The sequence below is a fragment of the Triticum aestivum genome, chromosome 1D, assembly GCF_018294505.1.
Source record: "Triticum aestivum cultivar Chinese Spring chromosome 1D, IWGSC CS RefSeq v2.1, whole genome shotgun sequence".
Classification (NCBI taxonomy): Eukaryota; Viridiplantae; Streptophyta; class Magnoliopsida; order Poales; family Poaceae; genus Triticum; species Triticum aestivum.
In genome coordinates, this window is record NC_057796.1 from 475509208 (window position 1) to 475536203 (window position 26996).

A 26996-nucleotide genomic window follows, 5' to 3' on the forward strand; every position below is an offset into this window, starting at 1 on the left:
ATATGCTAGGTATTCAAGACTAGTAAAAACTTTCTTATGAGTGTGTTGAATACTAAGAGAAGTTTGATGCTTGATGATTGTTTTGAGATATGGAGATGGTGATATTAGAGTCATGCTAGTTGAGTAGTTGTGAATTTGAGAAATACTTGAGTTAAAGTTTGTGATTCTCGTAGCATGCACGTATGGTGAACCGTTATGTGATAAAGTCGGAGCATGATTTATTTATTGATTATCTTCCTTATGAGTGGCGGTCGGGGACGAGCGATGGTCTTTTCCTACCAATCTATCCCCCTAGGAGCATGCGCATAATACTTTGCTTTGATAACTTGTAGATTTTTGCAATAAGTATATGAGTTCTTTATGACTAATGTTGAGTCCATGGATTATACGCACTCTTCTTCTTTCCACCATTGCTAGCCTCTCTAATACCGCGCACTTTTCGCCGGTATCATACACCCACCATAAACCTTCCTCAAAACAGCCACCATACCTACCTATCATGGCATTTCCATAGCCATTCCGAGATATATTGCCATGCAACTTTCCACCATTCCGTTTATTATGACACGCTCCATCATTGTCATATTGCTTTGCATGATCATGTAGTTGACATCGTATTTGTGGCAAAGCCACCGTTCATAATTCTTTCATACATGCCACTCTTGATTCATTGCATATCCCGGTACACCGCCGGAGGCATTCATATAGAGTCATATTTTGTTCTAAGTATCGAGTTGTAATTGTTGAGTTGTCCCCCATAAGTCGGCATGAGGCTCCGGACGAAAAATAAAAAAAGGGAAAAAAGAGGCCATAAAAAAAGAGAAAAGGCCCAAATAAAAAAATGAGAGAAAAAGAGAGAAGGGACAATGCTACTATCCTTTTACCACACTTGTGCTTCAAAGGAGCACCATGATCTTCATGATAGAGAGTCTCCTATGTTGTCACTTTCATATACTAGTGGGAATTTTACATGATAGAACTTGGCTTGTATATTCCAATGATGGGCTTCCTCAAAATGCCCTAGGTCATCGTGAGCAAGCGAGTTGGATGCACACCCACTTAGTTTCTTTTGTTGAGCTTTCATATACTTATAGCTCTAGTGCATCCGTTGCATGGCAATCCCTACTCACTCACATTGATATCTATTGATGGGCATCTCCATAGCCCGTTGATACGCCTAGTTGATGTGAGACTATCTTCTCCTTTTTGTCTTCTCCACAACCACCATTCTATTCCACATATAGTGCTATGTCCATGGCTCACGCTCATGTATTGCGTGAAGATTGAAAAAGTTTGAGAACGTCAAAAGTATGAAACAATTGCTTGGCTTGTCATCGGGGTTGTGCATGATTTAAATACTTTGTGTGGTGAAGATAGAGCATAGCCAGACTATATGATTTTGTAGGGATAACTTTCTTTGGCCATGTTATTTTGAGAAGACATAATTGCTTTGTTAGTATGCTTGAAGTATTATTATTTTTATGTCAATATTAAACTTTTGTCTTGAATCTTTCGGATCTGAATATTCATACCACAATTAAGAAGAATTACATTGAAATTATGCCAAGTAGCATTCCACATCAAAAATTCTGTTTTTATCATTTACCTACTCGAGGACGAGCAGGAATTAAGCTTGGGGATGCTAATACGTCTCCAACGTATCTATAATTTTTCATTGTTCCATGCTATTATATTATCTATCTTGGATGTTTATGGGCTTTATTTTACACTTTTATATTATTTTTGGGACTAACCTATTGACCCAGAGCCCAGTGCCAGTTCCTGTTTTTTCCCTTGTTTCAGTGTTTCGAAGAAAAGGAATATCAAACGGTGTCGAAACGGAATGAAACCTTCTGGAGAAGTTATTTTTGGAAGGAAAGCAACCTGATAGACTTGGAGTGCACGTCAGGAAAGAAACGAGGGAGCCACGAGGTAGGGGGGCGCGCCCACCCCCTAGGGCGTGCCCTCCACCCTCGTGGGCCCCTCGTGGCTCCCCTGACATACTTCTTTCGCCTATATATCTCCATATACCCTAAAATCTTTGGGGAACAGAATAGATCGGGAGTTCCGCCGCCGCAAGCCTCTGTAGCCACCAAAAGTCAATCGGGGCACTGTTCCGGCACCATGCCGGAGGGGGGAACCCTCACCGTGGCCATATTCATCATCCCGGCGCTCTCCATGACGAGGAGGGAGTAGTTCACCCTCGGGGCTGAGGGTGTGTACCAGTAGCTATGTGTTTGACCTCTCTCTCATGTTCTTCATTTGGCACGATCTTGATGTATCGCGAGCTTTGCTATTATAGTTGGATCTTATGTTGCTTCTCCCCCTCTACTCTCTTGTAATGGATTGAGTTTTCCCTTTGAAGTAATCTTATCGGATTGAGTCTTTAATTATTTGAGAACACTTGATGTATGTATTGCCGTGCATATCTGTGGTGACAATGGGATATCACGTGATTCACTTGATGTATGTTTTGGTGATCAACTTGCGGGTTCCGCCCATGAACCTATGCATAGGGGTTGGCACATGTTTTCGTCTTGACTCTCCGGTAGAAACTTTGGGGCACTCTTTGAGGTTCTATGTGTTGGTTGAATAGATGAATCTGAGATTGTGTGATGCATATCGTATAATCATACCCACGGATACTTGAGGTGACATTGGAGTATCTAGGTGACATTAGGGTTTTGGTTGATTTGTGTCTTAAGGTGTTATTCTAGTACGAACTCTAGGGCTGTTTGTGACACTTATAGGAATAGCCCAACGGATTGATTGGAAAGAATAACTTTGAGGTGGTTTCGTACCCTACCATAATCTCTTCGTTTGTTCTCCGCTATTAGTGACTTTGGAGTGACTCTTTGTTGCATGTTGAGGGATAGTTATATGATCCAATTATGTTATTATTGTTGAGAGGACTTGCACTAGTGGAAGTATGAACCCTAGGCCTTGTTTCCTAGCATTGCAATACCGTTTACGCTCACTTTTACCACTTGTTACCTTTCTGTTTTTATATTTTCAGATTACAAAAACCTATATCTACCATCCATATTGCACTTGTATCACCATCTCTTCGCCGAACTAGTGCACCTATACAATTTACCATTGTATTGGGTGTGTTGGGGACACAAGAGACTCTTTGTTATTTGGTTGTAGGGTTGTTTGAGAGAGACCATCTTCATCCTACGCCTCCCACGGATTGATAAACCTTAGGTCATCCACTTGAGGGAAATTTGCTACTGTCCTACAAACCTCTACACTTGGAGGCCCAACAACGTCTACAAGAAGAAGGTTGTGTAGTAGACATCACGCAACAACAAATAACTCCATACACCTGGACAACTAACACAAGGCCTGATTTTAGCATCCACACGTGAACGGAACCGTCAAATCCAGGTATTCAACACTCCTCTTTCTTAAATGCAGACGCGCGTGGCTGCAACTTGATGATAATCTAAGACGTGCACATTTAGAAGCCCTTCTATGCCACTCCAGAACCCTTTGTTGCTTTTCGTAAAATACTCCCGTGAACTCTGCGGGAGGGGAGGTAAACTTAATGGTCATGGTCTCCAGATCCTTTGCACTAAGAACAAAGAACATCGCAAATTCAGCATAACTCCCAGAGCGAACATAATCTTCCAGCGATACTGTCTTCAGACAAACGTCGTGATGTTTGAGAAACTGCCTGTACTTACGACGCCATTTGTTATTTTCACCATGAGAAATCAACGATCCCTAAAATATAGATAGGTTGAAAAAATTTAGCGTCTATAAAAAGAGATACAAACCATCAAAAAACCAAATGAAACAATTAGTTCTACCACCTCCGTAACAAGAAGTTAGACATAGACTTGTCTATATATGGATGTACCCAACAATAAATCATGTGTAGATACGGGTGCATCAATTTCAGTCAAAATTAAGACAAGCATTTTGAAAAGGAACGAGTACTACAGTATGCACATTTCTGAAGATCATCACCTCGACAAACAAGTTCTCCAGTTTTGGAAAGCATTGCAACAATTCAACGACGGTGTCCACCTTATAATACATGTAGATAAGCAAGGTCTTGACAGATTGACGCATTGTTGTTAGACTGACTGCCTTCAAACCCTTGATGAAAATTAACAGAAGATGGTTCACAAAACTAATAGCATAAAGGTTGGATGAAATAAAACTTGTTTCCTCACAAATAAAGTTAAGCTGGAAGTATCATAAAAACTCAATACCTCAAGACACGTGAGACGACATGGATACGGTTCAGACGCAAAGACAACGGTTACCTCCAAGTCCTGACTCTGCATGAAGAATAGAACATAGACCATCAAATTAATAGAACAAACATCGTAACAAGTACAGCTCTGTTCCAATATGAAGGAAAGTCAGTACCCCAAGACACATCGAGGGAGACACAAACACGAATTCACCCAACGTCTCCAGTTTAGGTGCAGAGACAACGGTTATCGAACAGTCGTCAACCAGACAATCAACAATCAACCGTCGAAGCGAAGGGGCATCCTCAATAATGAGTTCTCCGTGTGGACAACAAATGCCAATGCTTACAAGGTTAGAAGAGTTTATTATGACGCGACGGCCTCCTCTATTGCAAACAAGCAGGAGAGACTCGAGTGCAGGGCAACTAGAATGGATTATGCTTTGCAGCGAGGCGTCTGATATATCAACCTCCACAAGCGAGAGTCTTTTCACCAGTGTTAGCTTAAGCGTCCCTACGTAATTGTCTGATATTTGGCAAAGAGCAAAGCCGAGGGTGTGGAGACAGGAGGAAAACCGAAACACGGACTCCGGTGCCGAGGGCGTAGTTGAAGTGCATAGATCCAATAGAGTTACCTCTTGCGTCAGAAATTCTGGGAAGAGGTAGTAGAACTCAAGAACCTGAATATTGTTCAACTTCCAGGATCTGAGCCAGGCATCAACGGTGGAGGGCCTGCACTATAGGTAGCACGCCGGAATAGAGAGGTGGCTAACCGAGCCAGCATGGCCGGACAGAATGGATTCCGGAAGACTGACAACAGGATTTCGACAGAGCCGCGTTCCGGAATAGCATTTGCGAACGCGCTCCTTGGTGAAGGCGCACAGATTAGATATGGTCTCGATATGAACTTTTTCTCCATTGTTAAAAAGACGAGAGTCAGAGATCTTGCGGCAGTCGAGATTCAGAGGAGCAATGGGCCACAAAGGACGCCAGCGACGTGCGAGGATTCGAGTACGGATGCCATCCTTCATGGGAATACGAGAGATGATCTCACCTAGGACGCCGTTGGCGAGATCGCTGATGCGGTCCGCATGACATCCCTCTTCTTCCTCCTCGGATCGAGAGGGAGCACGATCGCCGCTTCCATCCCCTCCGACGACCAGCACACCACCAGAAGGCGGCGTCACCGGTGGCGCCACTCTCGACCTCTTGATGCTACGAGCAGCGCTTTCCATCTCCACCTCCGTTACTGGGGTGGCGCCGCCCACGACCAGTGCTCACTGAGGTGGATCTGGAGAAATGGATTGTAGCCTGTCAATCCACGAAATGACTTAAATACCCACGATGGGGAGCGGAGGGGTCCAGATTAATTACCTCTTTTTTTCTTTTGACGGGAGAGTCCGGGTTAATTGCTACTCGTAACAAGTAAAAGGTAGGTGACTGCTTGAAACAATAAATAGAGCCATGACTTTCTAGGTACGAGATGCACGGGTGAAGACGCAAACCAGGCACGGGCGTGCCCATCCGTGTTTTAATTATTTACGGCACACATTCAATAGAAGAATCTGTTTGACGCCAGAAGCACGGTTCTACAGTCATCTTGCCTCTACGAGCAGCAAAATTTTCCACGGGCACGTTCACATTTAAGTCAATAGAAGATTCAAGGCCGTGGCTCTACTTTGCAGATGATTCCGCTGAAACGCTTGTCAGTGTCAAAACCGGCGGATCTCGGGTAGGGGGTCCCGAACTGTGCGTCTAAGGCGGATGGTAACAGGAGGCGGGGGACACGATGTTTACCCAGGTTCGGGCCCTCTCGATGGAGGTAATACCCTACTTCCTGCTTGATTGATCTTGATGATATGAGTATTACAAGAGTTGATCTACCACGAGATCGTAGAGGCTAAACCCTAGAAGCTAGCCTATGGTATGATTGTTGTTGTCCTACGAACTAAACCCTCCGGTTTATATAGACACCGGAGGGGGCTAAGGTTACACAGAGTCGGTTACAAGGGAGGAGATCTACATATCCGTATTGCCAAGCTTGCCTTCCACGCCAAGGAGAGTCCCATCCAGACACGGGACGAAGTCTTCAATCTTGTATCTTCATAGTCACACAGTCCGGCCAAAGGATATAGTCCGGCATTCCGAGGACCCCCTAATCCAGGACTCCCTCAGTAGCCCCTGAACCAGGCTTCAATGATGATGAGTCCGGCGCGCAGATTGTCTTCGGCATTGCAAGGCGGGTTCCTCCTCCGAATACTCCATAGAAGATTTTGAACACAAGGATAGTGTCCGGCTCTGCAAAACAAATTCCACACACCACCGTAGAGAGAATAATATTTCTACAAATCTAATCTGCTGACAGCTTTTCATAACGTGACGTTTTGCCATGTCTGGTCATGACGAACCATTTTTCCGAGCCTGCCACTGCACGTGTTGTGAGGCGGTTTTATTGGCACGTCCTGTCGAAGCAGAGATCGTGTCCCTCTTTTCACGGGATTCTCATCAATATGTGTGCGGGTAACCCAACCGCGCCATCAATTATGGCGCTTGGGGGATAAGCGGTTTTTACCGGGCAAGCGGGAAGGCACAGAATACCTGCTGCCTTTATAAGGGGATAAGAACACCCAATCGCTCCCATGCTTTTTTCTTCCCGATCCATTCCCCTCCACCCGAGCTCTAGCGCCCAAGCGTGCGTCTCTTCTGCCCACAAAGGCCTTCCGAAAATGTCCGGATCTGGAGCAGGAGGCAAGTGGATGGCCTCTACCGTCCGGGAGTAGGATATCAAAAAGCTTCGGGAGGCCGGGTATCTGGCCAAGAAAATCAGCCACCGTCTCCCGACGGCGGGACAAATCATCCCTACTCCAGAACCCCACGAGAGGGTTGTATTCCTCCCTCGCTTTGTCCGCGGGCTAGGGTTTCCCCTTCACCCGTTTGTTCGCGGCATCATGTATTACTATGGGATCGATCTTCACGATCTGTCCCTGAATTCCTTCCTCAACATCTCGACATTCATTGTCGTGTGCGAGGCTTTTCTCCGCATCTCGCCACACTTCGGCTTATGGCTGAAGATCTTTAATGTGAAGCCCAAGGTAGTGGGCGGTGAGCACGCCGAGTGCGGGGGCGCTATGGTGAGAAACATGCCCAATGTCATATGGCCAACAGGCACCTTTAACGATTCTGTCAAGGAGTGGCAACAGCAGTGGTTTTACATCACTGAGCCGCGTGGCACGGAATGAGCCGCTACTCCTGAGTTTTGATCTGGTGCCCCCCTGCGGCTTACATCCTGGGTCAAGAAGGGCCTGAACTGGTCCTCGTCTGATGAACTGTCGGTGCTCCCAACGCGCGTTAAAGATATGGGAGACAAGAACATTGAACTTGTCAATGTAGTCCAGTTGATGTTAGTTCGCCGGATCCTGCCTTGTCAACACCGGACTTCCAATCTATGGGAATTCGATCCGGCCAGGCACCAAACCTTACGAGAGCTTTTTGGCTCCTCGCACAAGGACATCTAGAAGGTGCTTTTCAAGTCCAGCAAATCATGGCCGGACTCCGCCGAGGACCGCGGGTATCAACTGTCCCGCCCTGCAAGTTCGGTAAGTCATCATACTTTTCATCCGCATAACCCAAAGGAAGCGCTTAACGTGTTTTCTACAACTCTCCCAGGGCTGGACGAAGAAGGCGGAGCGGATCCATTGTCCGGCCCCGCTGCCTGAAGAACCGGCCGTCCCACTTCTAACGAAGATGCTGGTCCCGGCGCCTTACAAGGTGCCAAAGAAGAAGGCCAAGAAGGAGACCAAAAAGACCCGGGGAGGTCTTCATCGCTGCGACACTTCGGACACAATATCCGAAGGCTCTGATGCCCGTTCCGCCTCCGAAGAGGAGGAGGAGGAGGAGAAAGATGAATCCCCTACGGGAGGAAGGAAGAAGAGGACGGCCTCCGTACACTTGGAGGCCGAGCCGCCCAAAAGGGGAAAGGCTCCTCTTCCAGAGGAGTCCACTGCCGCCGCCGACAGCGGCTAGGCGTGGGATCCCAGGGCCCAGCCCCTGGTGAACTCGTGAGTAAACAAAATCTGAGTACAACTATGCGTCCGGACTTGTCATGTAATGGTATTTTAACCTGAGCCATATTTTTTGTAGTCCGGAGAGGTCCCGTACCAAACAATCCTCATCAGAGGATTCGCTGAACTCGGATGCTATGGAGAGCGGGATGCCCCCAAAGGCCCCTTCCTCCGAACAGGTGGATAACACCGAGGCTTCGTCCCAGAAGGACCCCAACCAAGGAGGAGAGGGGAAGACCGCGAAGGCGGTGTCTGGAGGTCAAACTTCAGGGGTCGGACACATGGGGGAGAAAATTCCCATGGGAGCTGATGGCAGGGGCCATCTGGAATTCGGCTCCCAGCCGGATACAGCTCCGGAGACCAATACGGCTCCAGAGTCAGGCAGGCAGCCTCTCTCAGCTGGAGGGGACATGCCTGTTCCACCGGCAACCTCTGTCCAACCAGAGGTGTCGGATGCTTTGTTGGTGGCACTGAAGAGCGCCTCCATCGTTGATGAACACCGTGCCCTTATGGGTGCGGTGATTGGGAAGATTCAGTCTGCTGAGAGTGGACTGAATGGAGCCTGTATCGGTCTTGTAAAAGGTTTTGAGGTATGTTCTATGAGGTTTCGAAGAGTGTCATGGTATAGATAGTAGCCCCTGATACACTGTTTGGTGAAAGAAGGAACCGGATAGAGGATCAAATTTATGTTTGCAGGAGGACTCATTGAATGACATTTATTTCTCTTCTGTTATAAGCAGGCGTCTGTAGCGGTTGCTGCCTCTCATACTGCGGAGATCTCTGGACTGAATCAAAGTCTGGAGCGGGCCAAAGAAGAACTTGGCCAATTGAAAATGTAGTTGGGAGATAAACAAGGTATGCACAAATCTTGTTCGCGTTTATTGCAAATAATTTTGCAGTATGGTGGAATAAGCTTCATGATTTGTGCTAGGGATGGTGACCGAAGTCAAGGCTCTTAAAAAGGCTGTGGCCGAGTGTCGGGTGGTAGGTGCGACATATGCCAACGGGTGGCTTATCATTGTGGGAGCCAGTAAGACGTCGCCGGTGCCTGGAAACGGGATGAGGCGAAGACATGCACGCCGGCGAATCTTACCCAGGTTCGGGGCTCTCCGTGGAGATAACACCCCTAGTCCTGCTCTACGGGGTCTCCGCATGATCACTAGATCAAGACAAGTAGCTACAGGTGCTCCTTGAGCTGTTGGGTTAGATGGAGAAGAAGGGCAAGGCTAGCTCTCCTTTTCTCTCTATGTGGTGTGTGTAATTCTATCAGACCAACCCCTTGCATTGGTGTTCCGGGGGGTTTATATAAGCCTACCCCCCAGGGGTACAATGGTAATCCGGCTGGGCGCGGGTCCCAGCCATCAGTGTCTAGGCTTGCCGGCTTCTCCGCCGGTCATTGGGGCCCGACGACTGGTGGGTCCCGCCGGCTGCCAGCTTCTTGGCCGGCACGCCGGCCCCACCGCATGGGGGCTTTGTCGGCGGTTGGTTACTGTTGCCTCACCTCTGATGACGAGGGCTTTGTCGAGGTAAGCATGGCTACAGTGTCGCCGCCTTGCAAGCTCTCACTGTAGCCTTACCTCGTCTTGTCTCCTTAACAGGGCGCATGCTTCGAGGGAGGGAGGTAGCCGGCTGTTGGGAGCCGGCCACATCCCTGGCCGACTAGAGGAGGCAGGGCCGTCTCCAGATGTCTCCCTGGCAAAGAGGCCCGCCGCCCGCGGGCCGTTCTGGCACCTGTCGTGGGTGACGTCGGGGCCAACATGGCTATAGTGCTGCGCCGGACGGGGGATGGCTGGCCCGTACGGCGCTCTGTGGCCATGCCTGTTCCGGGACTCGGGGGTAGTGGGTTGTACTGCGGCCACGCCCCATCCTATCAACGTTATGTGGGTACAGTCTTAGTGGGTGCAGTCTTGGCCGGCTTCTGGGAGTCGGCCTTCTTCATGGCCGGCTTCTGGGAGTCGGTCCTCTTGGGGCCGGCTTCCTGGAGTCGGCTATCTCGTATCTTTCTTGGGGGAGGTTCTCTGAGACTGGGTCGCCTTCTGGGAGTCGGCCCTGGGGATAGCCAGCCGGGGGAAGACGGCCCTATGCTTTGTATGCTTGAAGGCTCGAATGGCCTGATAATTTCTCGAAGAGCCAGGGGGAGTCGGTTAGGCTACCCGTGGCCATTTACTCCGACACCGAGGCCGAGAAAAAGGCAGCCACAGAGCAGGCTCTTCGCGAGAAGCATGAGGCCAGGGTTATTAAAGTTGAGCAGGAGCTGCAAGAGGCCGTGAAGAAATGCGAGACCTTGGAGCAGAGTTTAACGGAGAAAGAATCCGAACTCGCCAAGGTGCATCAGGCCACGAGCGATGCCCGGGGGGAAACCCAAAGCGCCCTGCAGGGGATCCAAGAGGCGAGGAAGATCGCGGCAGGTAAGGCTTTTTCCCTGTAAAGCAAGTTTTTAGGAGAAGATTATGTTTCTAATTTTGAAATCGGATTTCTCCGGGGGTGTTTGCGGAGCTGCCCCACAGTATATCGGATGCCGCCCAATTCTACCGGGCCGAAGAAAGGAACACTGCGGATAAGCTTTTCTGGTCGCAGTATTTGGCTCCGAATTATCCGGTGCCTTTTGCCGATCAACTGAAACAGCTGATCGAACTGCATAAGGCGGCCGAATTAGCCATGAAGGATTTGATTATCCGGCTATGGCCCGCCGAGCCGAATCCAAGCAGCTACTTCGGGCTCGTGAGGCGGCTTGTAAGCGCTTTCCCTCGACTTGACGTCATCAAGCGGTCGGTCTGTATAGAAGGTGCACGAATGGCCTTCGCCCGTGCAAAGGTGCACTGGGGGAATATGGATGCTGAGAAGCTGATGACCGAAGGGCCGCCAGAGGGGAAGGAGCACCGCAAGCCCGAATTATATTATGAAAGTGTCCTTAAAGGATCCTACCTTGCAGCGGAGCTATGCACCAAGGACATTATATTTCCATGAATGCAAATCATCTTGTCCTTTGTAATGTTTAAACAAGGTCATTTATATTATTTGTTGCTTGTTATATAAAAGTTTATCCTCCTGCGCGGCTGTTTTATATATTAATCCTGAGAGTTGGCCAGTCATCGGCTTCTGCCCCCACGTAAGAAGTACGGGGGTGTTCGGGATAAACCTGATCACTCTTTATCCCAATGTTGGGTCCTTCGAAGGAGGTGTTCAGCACAGCGAACAAGGCAATCGGACTATAAGGCTTTATCATTCTCACTTAGCCACAGGAGCTTTAGGAAGGTAGGCGCAGCCCCTCTTCTTCGGAAGACCGCACGGGGGGCTCTATAAGCACCTGATCGGAAGAAAAACTGATCCATCACACGCTGCATTGGTTATGGCATTATGCGGAAGAAATCCTTAAAGATTTTGTAACCTCTCGAACAGCTGACCAGCTCTCGCCGGATCATGACAGTCAGTTTTCGGCTTTCTCTACTGAGGTGCTCGTCCGAAAGAACCGGGACACAATCGCAGTAGTTCTCCCAGTGCTACCTTAGCCGATATAGCGGAACGTAAGGTACCAAAACATGGGAGCCGGGCAAACCCAACTATTGACCCAAGACATGATTCGGAGCTGATGCATATAATGTTATAGGTTCGGGGTGCCGAACTTCCGCGAAGGTGTTCGGACTTTATTGCCATGTTATGGGTAATACGAAGCCCCTGGCATGTTTTAAGGCATGCCGCTGTATACGGATGCCACTTGACAAAAGAATTTCAATAAGAAATAATAGCAGGTAAGCGTCATGTAAATCCACATGTTGTATTTAAATAGTACATCTATGCGTATGAGTACAGGTAATGTGATAATAAAAAAAGGAATGTGACCGCGGAACCTGCTGAGACCAGGGGGAAGAAGCTGAGTCCGGTTCCGGAGTATAGCCGGATGGTCATTGCGGGGAATGTCTAAGGATTCCCCTGCGCGTTCAAGCTGCCTCCGTATCGCCCGTCCTAGTCTGCTCAAAGGTGAACCTACGAAGGAAATGTAAGAAATGTTTGCGTGCCAGAGAGCGGTTGAGCCGCCGACTGCGGCCTGTCCTGGACTTCGCCGGAGCGTTTAATCAAGCTCTGGACGAGTCGGGCTATCCTTCCGTGCAGTAGTTCGGAGTCCCTTGACGGTGTCCAGGAGCCTGGACGTTGACTCGAGGTTCGGCTGCAAGGTGCGGCTCGTTGCTTCTGCTGTTAAGGCGGTGGTGCCATTAACCGTGATGACGTCGCGTGGACCGGGCATCTTGAGCTTACGGTAGGCATAATGTGGCACCGCGTTGAATCGAGCGAATGTGGTTCGTCCGAGCAGTGCCTGATAATCACTGCGGAAAGGGACGATTTCGAAGATTAACTCTTCGGTACGGTAATTTTCTGGTGATCCGAAGACTACCTCAAGGGCAATGGAGCCTGTACAGCTGGCTTCCACACCTGGTATAATGCCTCTGAAAGTGGCTTTAGTGGGTTTGATCGCCGAATGATCGATGCCCATTTTGCACACTGTGTCCTGGTAAAGCAGATTTAGACTGCTGCCTCCGTCCACAAGGACTCGTGTGAGGTGGAACCCGTCAATTATTGGGTCGAGGACTAGTGCGGCTGGATTGCCCTGGTTGGCGTTAACCAGACGATCCGTGCGGTTGAAGGTGACCGGCCCTAGTTTATATTGTGGGACGACTAGTTCTGTTAAGTCGGCATCCCTAAGGGTGCGTATCCGGTCAGAGTTGGGATTTTGAGTGGTGTTTACGACATTCACCGATTGAATATGCGGGGGGAATTTCTTTTGCCCTCCTGTGTTCGGTGATCTGGGCTCTTCGCCGCCATCATCGCTTTGAGAACCCCCTTCTCCGTGTTTGGCGCCTGCCCTGCCGGCTTGTTTGAAGTGTCAGGACCCCGATTCCAAGTCACACCGATCTAGCCTGTAACACCTCATATCACTTTGCGGCCTCACGCACGGTATTCCCACGGGTGTCGCCTTACCATGGCCCGGGACCGTTTGCGCCTTTTGGCTCACATATATGACAGTGTCGCTAGCATCCATATGACAGAGAACCCGGGCCGACATGGCTAGTCGTGAACCAAAAGCGGCACTAACGTATGGGGACAGGCATACATGAATCAACATCGAACGTGTCGGTCAGCAGCGTGCGAATCCGGGCTGTAGCACTGGGCTAACAGGACTTCGGGAACCCGGGCTGTAGAAGGCTAGGCAGGACTCCAGATGTCAGCGCGTGACATTTCCCCGAAGGGACAGACACAGGAACGAAGTGAATCACATGCCGGCCAGTCAAGTGTTCCGGAGCAGTAGTGCTGGGCTAGCAGGACTCCGGTGAACCAGGCTGTAGCGGACTACTATGGCTCATGGAAGCACAAGACTACATTTCCCCATAAGAGAGGCTACCAAGGATAAACAACTAGGTTGTCGGATCCCACACATACCAAGCATTTCAATCATACACACAATATGCTCGATATGTGCAAATACAACATGGCATCACAACAAGACTCTACGACTCAGAGTATTTATTCATTAGGCTCCGAAGAGCCAGATATTACAAACATGGGTCTCATGACCCAACATTCAGAGCATACAAGTCAAAGCACATGCGGAAGCTTAACCTGTCTGAGTACAGACATCTATAAATGAAAAAGGCTGAGAAGCCTGACTATCTACCAGATCCTGCCGAGGGCACAAGATCGTAGCTGAGGTATCAAGCTAAACGTCGAAGTCCACACGGAACTACTAGCGAGACTGACGTCTCTCTGCAAAACATAAAATAAGCAAACGTGAGTACAAATGTACCCAGCAAGACTTACATCAGAACTATCTACATATGCATCGATACCAAAAGGGGGTGGTGGAGTTTAACTGCAGCAAGCCAGCTTTGACTCGGTGGCTATCCTAAGCTACAATTGCAAGTAACTCTTTTGAGGTGGCGCACACGAGTCCACATATTCACCATATCAATACACCACTATGGATCCGCTCCCGTCTCCCTACGAGAACGCCATCCATAGCACTCACGCTTATCTTGCGTATTTTAGAGTATCCACTTTCACTTGTCTATGAACTGTTATAGGCAACCCAGAAGTCCTTTACCGCGGACACGGCTATTCGAATAGATCATATTAACCCTGCAGGGGTGTACTTCGTCACACACGCTCTCGCCACTTACCACCATGTACACGTCGTGTACCTCGGCAACCTTCAAGCGAAAGCCTGGCGAGGGAGTCGGCCACAGCCTACCTAAACACTCAAGTCTCTAGTCCAGGTTTATCGCCTATTCAGGTTCCATCCCCAGGGAGTCCGGCCGAGGTTTCCACATACGGCCCCGAACGATGTGTGCAGGGTTCCCGAGACACCAAACGGGCGACTCGGTACACCGGGCTACGAGCCTACCGCATCACAGCCCACCCCTTGGTCAGCGCTGTCCACGGCCTCCAGCTTACTACAAACACCAGAAACTACTTGCAACTCCTGGACAGAGGACAAGGGTGATTAAGAAGCCGAGAGGGTCCATTGGTTTCGGGCCCAATGCGTGGTAGTAACTGTATCATGGATCACAAACACATAACTCGGTTCCTGAGGACGGCTTCAATGAGACAACCCACCATGTACTCCTACATGGCCTCTCACCGCTACCTTTACCAAATCATGTTCACACACTTAGCTCACACACAGTAGGACATGTTCATCACCATTCCAATCCATCCCCGACTCAGACCCGACTCAACTCTAAGCAGTAGCAGGCATGACAAACAAGCATGAATGAGTAGGCACATCAGGGCTCAAACAACTCCTACTCATGGTAGTGGGTTTCATCTATTTACTGTGGCAATGACAGGTCATGCAGAGGAAAAGGGGTTCAACTACCGCAGCATGTAATAGTTGAATCGATTGTCCTAACGCAGTAGAAGAGAGCAGGAGCGAGAGAATGGGATTGTATCGGATTGAAGAAGGGGGTTTTGCTTGCTTGGCACTTCTGAAGATATTATAGTTCATCATCGGTGTCATCGATCACGTCATCGGAGCATCGGCTACTGAGAGGGGACGGTTACCGGCAAACAGAGAAGGACACAATCAATGCAATGCGACAATATGATGCATGGTCATGACATGTCAAGAATGTTATGATTTACACTAATGCATCTAGCAACAGTTTAAATGAGGTCCATATGAACTAAGGGTTCATATGCAAGGGTTCATATGCAAACTCCATATTTAGCATTTATAATGTCATTATCATGTTTTCACCTATACAGCAGGTATAACTTAGTTGGACATGCATGAAAATGATACAGATGGATAGATTGCATTTTTCTGATCATTTTTCGTATATAAATTATTTCATTCTGATCTACGATTGATTTTATATGATTTTTAGAAGTTTATACTATTTTCTGGAATTTCCTGATTAAAATAAATCCAGAAAATGTAATACTGCGTCAGCATTGCGTCACTGTGACGTCAGCAAGTCAACAGGGGCTGGTCCGGGTCAAACCTGACAGTGGGACCCATATGTCATCGACTCAGCTAATTAATATAGTTAATTAGCCTTAAGTTAAACCTAACCAAAATGTCAGTGGGGCCGGGGACCCACATGTCAATGACCCAGGGGGTCAAATCCCTGGTCAACCGGGGCTAAATCACCGGCGTTTAACCGCCGGCGGCAGCAGACACGGCGGGAGGGCTCGGAATTGCTCCTCCGGCGCCCAATCGAGCAGAGGAGGGCACGCGCGGGGAGCTGGGGCTCGCCCGCATCCAGAGCGGCATGCGGCTGCAGCGGGGACGGACGGAGCTCGCCGGAAATGAGCTCGGGGCGGCTCTGGCGTTCGGGTGTTTGTGGCTACGGGGCTGCAGTGGCCGTGGCAGTGCTTTCATGGCACCTACAGCAACTACGCGAGGCGGCGAGCATGTTGGACATGACGCCCGGGCTGTTTGGTTGCCGGGGCCGCGTCGGCGGCGGGCGCCAGCGGCGGCGGGTGCGGTCGAGCTTGGTGCGGTCGCTACGGCATGCGAGGAAGAGAACGGAGAGGGGGGAAACGGCCAGCAGCTCACCACGGTCACGACGAGCGGGTCGGCGAGGTCGGGGAGGAGCTGATGAAGACGGGAGGTCGCCGGCGATCTCGGCGGCCGAACGACGGAGACGAGGTCGGGGGCGACGCTTCGGGGCGTTTGGCGGGGCGTGACTCAGTGGGGAGGAAGAGGGGGTCGAGGCGAAGCTTCGGAGCACATCTACGAGGCGAGGCGGTGGCTCTGGGCGCGGTGGTGCTCGTCGGCGGCGACGGCGCGCTCGGGCGTTCGCGGGAGAAAGAAACAGAGGGGGGAGGAGCACAGGGAGAGTGAGATGGGTCGAAGCGACTGCGTGGCGTCACCAGAGAAGGCCAGGGCGTCGAGGGAGAGCGGCAAGCAGGAGGTGGCCGGCGCGTGGCCAGCGTGCGGCGAGCACGCGCTCGTCCTTCTGTCCAGGGAGGAAGACGACAGGGGGGCTAGCTGGGCTGGGCCAGCGAGCTGGGCCGGCCACAGGTAGGTGGGCCAGGTAGTCCTTCTCTCTCTCTTTTATTTCTGTTTTCTGTTTTCCTATTTTTTTCAGTATGTTTTGATTTAGTTCAAAGACCAAACCATTTTCAAAATTCATGAAAATAATTGTGTAAACCAAATGGACTTATCCAAAGCTACACAACAATTTCCAGAATTATTGAACATATATTTATTATATAACAATTATAGATCCAATTCAAATATTTATTGGATTAATTCAAAGGCCCAAAATAAATATGTTAAACCTTCCAAAATTATTGGTTTGAATTTCATTCTTGCCAATATTTTCAAGGTTTAACAGGAACATTTTCTTAGGCTTCTTTGAGAAGATTTTAATGCTGATCATTTTTAAAAGGTTTCTGAGGCTTTGAAAATTCCTCAATTCAAATTTCATTTGAATTTAAACATGATGCATGGAGGCAAGAAAAATCAAGCAAGGGCTGATCTGGGGCTGTGACATGAAGACCCAGCATTCTCTGTTGGTATGGGTGGCTGGCGTTCCTGGGGTGCCATGAATTTGGCATTAGCGGTCGAGTATGCAGTCCAGACTGGATGGACCCGAATTGTTATTTTTGAGTGGCCCTTTCCGCTGACCGGTCTTTGAGCCCCTAAACCCGGCATTGACTGCCGTCTCTTCGGCGTTTTCACCATATTTGCGGCGCTTGTGTTTTTTGCGTCATGGTTTGCCGTTGCTATCCCTGGCTTTTGATGTGCCAGGTTTGCTTGCTGTATTGTTACTGCGAGCCAACCAGCTATCTTCGCCCACGCAAAAGCGGGTCATAAGTGTCGTGAGGGCTGCCATGGATTTTGGCTTCTCTTGACCGAGGTGCCGGGCGAGCCATTCGTCACGGATGTTATGCTTAAATGCCGCTAAGGCCTCTGCATCCGGACAGTCAACAATTTGGTTTTTCTTGGTTAGGAACCTGGTCTAGAATTTTCTGGCAGATTCCCCTGGCTGCTGGATTATATGGCTCAAGTCATCAGCATCCGGTGGTTGCACATATGTGCCCTGGAAGTTGTCAAGGAATGCATCTTCCAAATCCTCCCAACTGCCAATGGAGTCTGCTGGCAAGCTATTCAGCCAATGCCGAGCTGGTCCTTTGAGTTTTAGTGGGAGGTACTTGATGGCATGTAGATCATCACCGCGAGCCATGTGGATGTGGAGGAGGAAATCCTCGATCCATACCGCGGGGTCTGTTGTACCATCGTATGATTCAATGTTTACGGGTTTAAAACCCTCTCAGAATTCATGATCCATTACTTCATCAGTGAAGCATAGGGGGTGTGCACCACCTCTGTGCTGGGCTATATCACGACGCAGTTCATACGAATCTTGTCTGCTGTATTCGGCCCGGCCAGATTTGCTTTTACTATATCCGGCGTGACGGTCATCGTCTCGCGTTGGGGCGCGCCCCCGTGATCCGTAGATCGATCTCGCATGTCCTGCTTTGTTTTCCAATACGTCTCGCAGGTCTCGCGTGTTGCCCCGGGCCTTGGTATTTTTGTTTGAATGGCGGCGGGGTGCGGGCTGGACTTCGGGCTGGTATGCCCCTCTGTCTCGGCCACGAGGTGGCCGATCAGCCGCATCATACGCTGGTGATGTAGGTTTCAATGCTTCCTCCTCGAGTTGGGGTAGCAACCTGCGCTTTGGGTAACTCTTGGTTGGGCGCTCGAGTTCATATTCCTCGGCCGCCAGGACTTCGGTCCATCTATCCGCTAGCAGATCTTGATCGGCTCGAAGCTGTTGTTGCTTTTTCTTTAGGCTGTTTGCTGTGGCTATAAGCCGGCGCTTGAAGCGCTCCTGCTCGACGGGATCCTCTGGCACGGTAAATTCTTTGTCTCCGAGGCTCACTTCGTCTTCGGAGAGAGGCATGTAATTGTCATCCTCTGATTCTCCGTCTGCTGCCTGTTCTAGAGGGCTAGCTTGTTCATCCTCCCGCTCGAGATCTGGCTGGAGGGGATTGTCGTCGTCTTCGGCACTATCCGGAGCGTTATTGTCTCTTGGGCCGGTATCGCTGCTATGGCGGGACTTAGAGCGGCGCCGCTGACGTCGGTGCTTGGATTGCTTCTTGGAGGGATTATCCTCCGTTGTCTTATCGCCATCCCCCTCTTTGGGGGTGTCCACCATGTATATATCATATGATGAGGTGGCAGTCCAGCGCCCTGTGGGCAGTGTTCCTGTTCGTCTCCTGCATCGTCGTCCATACCGTCGATGTCTTCGGAGCCGAAATTGAGCATGTCGGTTAAATCGTCGACAGTGGCTACTAAGTGGGTGGTGGGTGGGGAGCGAATTTCTTCGTCGTCCGCATCCCATTCTAGCCGGACATAGTTCGGCCAAGGTTCTCCCGACAAGGAGAGAGATTTTAATGAATTTAGCACATCGCCAAAAGGCGAGTGCTGAAAGATATCCGCGGAAGTAAATTTCATGATCGGCGCCCAATCAGATTCGATAGGCATGGACGCAGGCGGTTCGGGACCTGTGGCCGGGGATGAATCCGAGGATCCAGCGGCACAGGTCCCATAGGAGGTGAAGTCAGTATTCGGCTCTATCGCCACTAAGTGTGTGACCTCCGAGGGGGGTCCATCCACCCGTCCTCGGACGGCGTAATCGACTCCGGATCTAGGGCCGGAGTAGGCACAGGTGTGATCTCCCGAACACCGTCTGGCGGCAGAGCTAAGTCGTGCTCGTCGTGACTGTGCGCCGCACCTGACATGTGCTCGAATCCGTCAAAGATCAAGTCTCCGTGGATATCGGCAGTATAGTTCAAGTTTCCAAACCTGACCTGATGGCCAGGGGCGTAGCTCTCGATCTGCTCCAGATGGCCAAGCGAGTTGGCCCGCAGTGCGAAGCCGCCGAACACGAAGATCTGTCTGGGGAGGAAAACCTCACCCTGGATCGCATCGTTGCCGATGATCGAAGGGGCCATCAAACCTTGTGGTGACGGCACAGTGTAACTCTCAATGAAAGCACCAATCTCGGTGTCAAAACCGGCGGATCTCGGGTAGGGGGTCCCGAACTGTGCATCTAAGGCGGATGGTAACAGGAGGCGGGGGACACGAAGTTTACCCAGGTTCAGGCCCTCTCGATGGAGGTAATACACTACTTCCTGCTTGATCGATCTTGATGATATGAGTATTACAAGAGTTGATCTACCACGAGATCGTAGAGGCTAAACCCTAGAAGCTAGCCTATGGTATGATTGTTGTTGTCCTACGGACTAAACCCTCCGGTTTATATAGACACCGGAGGGGGCTAGGGTTACACAGAGTCAGTTACAAGGGAGGAGATCTACATATCCGTATTGCCAAGCTTGCCTTCCACGCCAAGGAGAGTCCCATCCGGACATGGGACGAAGTCTTCAATCTTGTATCTTCATAGTCCAACAGTCCGGCCAAAGGATATAGTCCGGCTGTCCGAGGACCCCCTAATCCAGGACTCCCTCAACGCTCACGGACAAAAGCAATGAAGCGTGGCAGAGGCACGGCTTGTCATGTACCAGACACACGGTCCTGCCTTCGGCATTGTGACGCATTGTTCTACATACCATTGAACACACAGAGGCATGTAGAACAGTTCGTGTCTACGTTCGTGTCTCTTTGTGTTCCAAATGATTCCATTGACTCTAACACCAGGAGAGGCACGGTATGGAGGCCCAGAGAGGCATGCTTGCATTTTACGCGGGATCACAATTATCACAGGCACGGCCATGAAGCGCTCAAAGGCATGGTCGGTGGTATTACATAGAGTCACGCTAACCTTTGTCTTACACACAGCCACGGGCGTTTACTCTGTGAGGCACGGAATGGCCTATACGAGAGACTCTGTTTTAAAAAGCTTATTTCCTTGTATTTAAAAGCACAGACGTGCAGTCCATAGTATATCATTCGAAAAGGGCGTCGACGTTCGTGGCTATCTATGTTTCAGTGTCAAGGGTCACAAGCACGGGCATACAGCCCTCAAAGGTTTTCTAATTACATAGAGTCACGCACAGAGGTTTTCTAATTATATTCAGAATGAGTCCGTGGAGAGGCATGGTTTATTCTTACCCGAAGTCACGATTGTGCGGTTATTACGGAAACCTAATAGAATCGGGCGAACCGTCAAGTGTGTCAGTGTTTCAGGTCAGAGGTCACCTTCGTGTCTCTTTGTGCTCCAAATGCATCCGTTGATCTATCACCAGGAGTGGCACGGTCAAGATGCTCAGGGAGGCATGCTTGTGTTTTACTTGGAGTCACGTTCGTGCGTTAATTGCGAAAACCCAACGTTTCGACGGGTGTCTCCTCGTATTCGGGTGTGAACACCACGTGGCACCACTCGGGAAACCCAAGGGTCCGACGGGCGTCCCCTCCGGTGACGCCGCTCTGGCTCGTAGCCCGAGGCCAGGCTCCGGCTATTTAAGCAGGACAGGATCTTGAAACCCTAGCCACACCCTCTTCCCCCCTCTGCCTGCCGCCAGGCTATCCATTCCTCTTGCTGCTCTCCATCCTGACCCTCTCTGCCATGGCTGGGCAGGAGGACACTACTGCGGAACCCCGTGCCCAGACACTAGAGGGGATCAAGGCTGGCGACAGTTCCTCATCTGTAAGTTCACTCTGCTTCCGCTTCTTTTCTTTTTTTTCTTTCCTTCGGCTACTTGATTTAGTTGTGAAACGTGAATAAGCCAGACGGAATCTCGAAACCCTAGCCACATCCCCTTCATCCTTTTATCCGCCTCCAGGCCATCCACTCCTCTTGCTGTTCTCTACCCTAACACTCTCCGCCATGGCTGTGCAGGATGACACTACTCCAGAGAGCCGTGTCCTGACGCAAGAGGAAATCTCGGCTGGCCAGGCTTCCTCATCTGTAAGTTCACTCTTTCTTTCGGCTACCCGGATTAGTTGTGAAACATGGATCATTGGGGTGAACTTCATCCTAAGTTGATGATAGTGCGTCCTGCCATCAATCTGACACCTTCTCTTTTGTCCTGGTGAAGAACCGGTGGGAGGCTACGGAAGCTCACCTCTTGAAGATCGTGGAGATATCCACGAGGTTGTATGATCTTCTGGATGAGAAGACGAAGGCGAAGCTCAAACTTGAGTACGACAAGCTCACGCTGGAGACATACGTTATGATAAAAGAGGTCAAGGAACTTCGCGCCCAGCGACCCTGATCGCTGTATCTGAAGCAATTAAGCACTGGACTAAAAAGTTTCTTATTTTGTCTTGCGTCACATCGTAGTCAGTAACTTTGGTAACAAACGTGTTTTGGTTTCCTGGGTCAAGTTTATGGGTACAGATGTGAACATTAACGTAATGGCCAATTCGAGAGGCGCTGTTTTTAAAAGCACGAGCGTGAAGTCTCTGCAACCAAGGTTCTTTGTACCAACTAGAGTCATGTCTTGTGCACACCTGAAGGCGTGGACATTCCTGCCTTTCTTTGTTTAAGTGTTTTGGGTCACAGGCACGAGCATTAAGCGCTCAAAGGCATGGACGATGGTATTACATAGTCAAGCTAGCCTGTGACTCTATAAGACGGAGACGCAATGGCCTATGTGAGGGACGCTGTTATTAAAATCTTATTTCCTTGTATTTAAAAGCACGGACATGAACTCCCTACGGACACGGTTCCCTATTGAGTTGCGTCACACATCTTTCTTGATGTTACGTATATTATTTCGATATAAAAGGCATGGACATTCATGGCTATCTGTATTTCATTGTCTCACAGTGAAGCACGGGCATGCTTTTAAACAAAGCACAAGCACGTCTCGATTTGCAGAAACAGCACTGTCATGGTTCTACAGGACGCTATGTTCTAGGCTGTGTGCAGCATGTTTCCACCCAAACGTTCACCACAGGGTCACAGACATACACAGAGGAAGTGTCGTGCAGTGATAACAGACGCACAGTCTTACAGATACAAGAGGCACGAGGAGGCATATTGATTAACATCATCAGAAATGAATCAGATTATACATGCGCACGCATATAGAGAGATGCATAAAAAGTGGACTACAAGAGATAAACTAAGTTGGTAATAGTAAACGATCGCTGGTATTAACTAATAATAGAACTTAACAATAGGCATACAACATTACACTCAAACTTATAGTAGAACACACACAGTAAATAGAAGTCCTGATCATGACAGATCGACTGGGTCACTGAAAACTCAAAAGTAGTAACAAGTCAATGCTAGGTGGCTGCTTGAAACATCAAATAGAGCCACGGCTTTGATGGTACGAGATGCATTGTTGTACTTGCAGACCAGGCATGGGCATGCCCCTCCGTGATTTAATTATTTACCGCACACATTCACAAATCATGCATGTCTGTGTGAATCTGTTCGACGCCGGAAACACGGTTGTACAGTCATCTTCCCTCTGCAAGCGGCAAAATTTTCCACGGGTACATTGACAATTAAATCACTAGAAGATTCAAAGGTCGTGCCTCTGCTTTGCAGATGATTCTGCTAAAACGCGGACAAAACCAAGTGAAGTGATGGCAAAAGCACGACTTTTCAAGAACGAGACACAATGTTCTACATACCACACAGGCACGGCCGTGATTCCACGTGCTTGAGTAGCATGTAAAGACGTAATTCTCTCACAGCAAACACCGTGAACCTACTGCCAGGCACTATATCCATTTGTGAAACAGAAAAACAAACACAACCATGACCCGTTCTGTTTGAAATCTTTGCATGAAAGAAGCACAGCGTGAAGGCACATGAGGCACGGTTGGACACACATCGCAAGCACGGTTATTTGAATTACTTACAGACAAGCATTCATAACAGAAGAACAGGCGTAAGAACAGGCGAGGCACCGTTACCACGAAAGCCACGGTTATGCAGCCCCAGAAGCACGACCCAGATTCTAAGAGTCACGGTTGAACACTCACCGGTGGCATGGCCGTGGCTGCCTGTGCCCTTAGGTTATTTTTATCTCTCTGTCACGCAGCAGAGAAGCATGCTTGTATGCTTACAACATCCACGTTCAGAAACCGACGCGGATGCGGAAAATAACAAGGAAACCTGTGCCTCTGATATTTTTCTCTGCCAAGTAAAAATACATAAAGAAGCAAAAGGCATTCTTATTTAAATTTGTTTTATTTCTATAACTGCAGCAAATTAACTTACAAGCTGTTCTTATAACCACAGCACAAGAAAATAAACAATCAACACCCGCCCGCCCTCCCCACCGATCGCTTGCTATTTCATCGCTCCACGTGCGGCCTTGTTTTTGAATGTTCAGCGATCCATTCTTCCTTCTCGACCCTTGTGCAACCCTAGTAGCTATTCAACCTATTTACCTGTAAAATTAATATTCATACATAAAAACAAAGCAAAAAATTGCAGTCATCACTGTTTTTTGCTTACGTCCTGTTTAAATTGCATTATTACCTTTTAATTTTTCTATTGGTACTGTTCTCCGATACCAAAAAGTCTCCACTTAGACCTTTCCTTTCTGGAAATGGACTGCGCAGATTCCGTGCCTTGTGCAGGCTTCCCTGCACGCATTCTGTGTGCCTGGCTTGTGTGATGTTCGATTCTGGCGTAGATGCAAGACTTTGGTAAATGCTCCCTGCCGTCAGTGGGGTCGTTGGAGTTGCTGACGTCTGACGTCTTCCTCCTGGGCTTGGAGTGCATTGTCCTGAGCCATTTGATGTCCTCGATGGTGTTGTCGGTGTTGTTGGCCATTTCATTGATCTTGCCCTCTTCTCCTGCTGCGATTTCCTCTTCTCCTCTTCAATCCTCATCCTCTCCTGGACTTCTGGGTTATCCGGGCAATTTGTTTTCCTGTGACCCTTTACTCTACAACGGCCGCACTTGGTTGCTTCTTTGTTGCCTTTTCCTTTCTTCTCAGAACCAGCTTTGATTCGATCTCCCTTTTTCATGCCCTTTGAGCCACTCATGGGAGGGTTCTTGAGAGTTTCGGCAAGAATGCATGTGTCCGGTTCCTCTGCAAGTGCCGCCATGACTTTTATTTTCATATCTACCGTACACTCACGCAGCACACGGTATGCCTTCTCTTTTCTGCAAGCATTTGAACAGATATCCAACAACTCAGCGTAAGCGAGGCCGAATCTCATAGTTTCATCGTCTTGTACAGTCATGCTATCACCTTAACTTGTAGACAGAACTTTCAGACTCTGATAGATTCCTGGTCCATCTGGGGATGACAAAGGATTTTGGAAGTTGATCGATCATGCCTGTTTGGTCCATCACCTTAAGCACATGGCAGCACTGAATGCCATCCCTACTCATTTTCTTGCAGCTGCAACTGTATATTTCTTTTTGCTCGTCCACATCTACCCTGAACTCAGACCTGTCAAATTCCTCGCCCGGATAAGGTTTCCACACATTTTCTCCAGGCTCAGTAATCTTTTTTTTAAATACTGCCTCCCCTTTGCCAGATCAGAGCACTTGAAGTAAGTCTGGTTCCGTAGCTCCAGCTGGAATTTCCTGAAAAATTCATTCGTGTACACTTGACTTGCTTGTCTTTCAATCAGAAAACCCGTCTCTAGTGATGGCGCCTTCTCTTCTGTTCGGTGTCTTTTCTTGTCAAGCGTGGCGAGGCAATTTTGCTGAATCATGTGATACCCATCAACAAACCTTTTTATTGTGTCCCTGTGGTCGACGTAATTCTTCCACATCGAATTCGTGCTCTCACTGCGAGTGGTTGTTGACGAGAAAGGATAGAAGCAGTCCTTGAAGTAGGCCAGCACCCAGAAATTTCGGAGTTCCCATAGCGTGTTCAGGTGTTTGTTGCCTTCCGCCTTGTGCACAGAAATTGCTGCTTTCCACGCACGCTCAAACTCGTCTTGATCTAGTGAGTTTTTGACGATTCGAAATAAATCATCAGACATCCCTGGGTGCTGCGCAAACACTGCTGCATTATTTTCCTTCAGGTTCTTCCTAATATGCCACCAGCAGAACCTGTGCCTCGTTCTCGGAAGAGCTTCCTTTATTGCAGTCTTCATCGCCTGGTCCTGGTCTGTTATTATGTATTTTGGCTCTTTACCTCCCATTGCCTCGACAAACATGCTTAGGAGCCACTTGAATGACCCTATTTTCTCATCCTTCAAAAGACCTACTCCAAACAGGACGGTCGACCCATGGTTGTCGACACCTATAATTGGTGCAAATGGCAAGCCATATATATTCGTAGAGAATGTCGTGTCAAAAGACACGAAATCTCCATATAGATCATAATTCATCTTACATAAGGAGTCTGTCCAGAACAGGCTGCGCACTACATTGTTCTCTGTCTCTTCCACATGGTGGAATCCCGGCCTCCGCCTCTGCATATCGGCAAACAGTTTCATGGTGTCTGCGATATCAGTGCCGCGCTCTCCAGCCCTGTCCCGGCATGCAATGTTGCTTATGTCAATCGTGTCGAACATAATTTCTCGCCTCGGTTTCCCCATGGCAGTAAAAATCTGCATAACCTTCCTTGGTTCTAACCTCGCCTTCTGCAACACTTGTATAAAGAATTTCTCCTGAGGTGTCATCTTCTTATAGCATCTCATGAACTTCAGCATCCAATCGGATGGGTGAAGCTGGTGGTTGTGCTCTAGACGCACGTTCTTCAGATACCATTTCCTCCTATATGTATCCCTCTTGGCTGTTATTTGCACTGGGCAGCTTGTCCGGATCAAGCAATTGCTCCTTCTCTCCTTAACATGTCTCTCAGTTGTTTTATTCTGCCCTTCCTTGGTGCACTGAAACACCTGCTTGTCAAGCTGCTGATCATATGTCGATCTTCTCCTCGTTGATCGCTTGGCAGCAAAGCCAACCTTTCTAGCATATCTGCAGAAAAAGAAAAAGCACTCATCCAATGATCCGAATACCATACCACCCTCTGGTTCGAGCGCTTCGGTGACCTCCTGGATCATTGGGTATATGCCTTCTTTAAACATGTCGTCCATTTCTTTCTCTACAATGGTCGGCGGCGCCATGATGATTCTGTCTGCCGTGTCTTTTGTTCGTCTGATCGCATTCACTTCTGACGACATCAGTATCATCGCCAGCCACAGGTCCACTTACAGCGGAGTTGCTGCTCTGTTGTTTGTCACACGCAGCAGCGTTGTTTCTGCATGGCACGATCAAATCCATAAATGAGTCTGCATCTCCACTGTTGCATTGTGCAATGCTGCTCCCTATTTCTTCGGCACTCGTGCAACCAAGGGATTGTGCTGCTTCTACCAT